A 1567-nucleotide genomic window follows, 5' to 3' on the forward strand; every position below is an offset into this window, starting at 1 on the left:
ATTTTTTGTATAAAATATCACAATTTGGTATATTTGTGTTTGTATTGCCTTTTTATGTATTTTGTAGGAAATAAAATGAAGAAAAGAAGAGAAAAGATTCAAGGTCAAAAAGCAACAAAAGTCAAGCAAAATCAAGGTGCTCAACCACGCAACTGAGCATGGAACAAGACCCGCTGAGCTGACCTGGCCACCTGTCTGACCTGGACCAAACTACTCAACCAGGCAGCTGAGTGGACCTGCTTAGCCGCTCAGCCTAGCACCAGACTAGCCCTGGCAGGGTCAGAAATATGCTTGACACGGTCAGACACGAGCTTGGCACAAGACCAAACTGCTGAACAAGCTACTAAGCGGTCCGACCAAGCTGCTCAGCGGAGAACCAGACTCCTGGCCTGATCAGCAAGCACCAAGCCACGTCCCAGTCAACACGGTCAGAAGCTGCTGAACAAGCAGCTCAACGGTGAAGCAGGTGCATTGGGCGGTGCTTACCAGACTTGACTTAACCATCAAGCAAACCATGAAGTCATCCATGACCTCACCTCAAGTAGCCCACCATAGGCTTTTCAGAAGTAGCTCACAATAGGTCTCATAGCCCACAACTAGCTTTGGTGAGTCATACACAAAGGTGACTAAGCTACTTGGTCAAGGGGCCAAACCCATGCAGAAGGGTTTGGTCAGCTGCTTAGCGGTCTGGTATAGGGCCTATAAATATAGGCCAATTCCTTCGAGCAAAACAGATTGGAATACACCATTTCTTCATAAAATCCTCTCAAAAACACTTGAAGGCCAGAATTCTCTCATCTAGGAATTCTTTCTTCATTTCTTAGTTTAGAGTTTTCATTTTTAAGTAAGTCTTTGTAATTTTTAGTTAGAATTCAAGAGGAGAAAAGGAGAAGGCAAAGGAGATGCAAAAATCAATTTTGTACTCTCATTTGGAACTCAAAAGTAGCCAATCCTTGGATGGATAGCTCATGTTCCTAAACACTTTCTTTTGAATAAGGTTATGTAATTTTCTACTTCTTTCTTCTTAATTTACAAAAGTGTGGATTTTAATCATTCAAGTTGGTGTTTTGGTTAATATTATTTTTTTGAGAAGTACTTAATGCTCTTTGTAGATTGATCACCTAAAAAATGATTTCAAGTCAATAAAACTACTTGTTTCAAACACTTAACAAATAAACTTTGGAGTAGTTGTACTACTTAGTTTATTTGCCAAGTTAAGCATGCTTTTCTTAAGATCTTACATTCATCACTCATTCAATATTAGAGTCACTAATGGTTAGGGCGTGACAACCTAATCTCTTTTATGGTCGTAGTATTGTTTAAGTGATGAATATAAGTGTTTATCATTCTACCATTTTAGGATATACACTAAAAGGAAGATTTCAGACCTTGATGTTTGGGATTAACCAAAGTAAAACATAAGAAACTTGTCTAAGTAGTTCAAACTCACAAGAAGTTGAGAAATATATTTTCCTTATTCAAAATGATCTTGTCTCCTCAAGAATTTTTTAATATTTAGTTTTATGTTTATTGTTACTTGTTTATATTCAATTCAATTGAAAACCAT

Source organism: Lupinus angustifolius, chromosome LG05 (genome assembly GCF_001865875.1).
Source record: "Lupinus angustifolius cultivar Tanjil chromosome LG05, LupAngTanjil_v1.0, whole genome shotgun sequence".
NCBI classification, from domain to species: domain Eukaryota; kingdom Viridiplantae; phylum Streptophyta; class Magnoliopsida; order Fabales; family Fabaceae; genus Lupinus; species Lupinus angustifolius.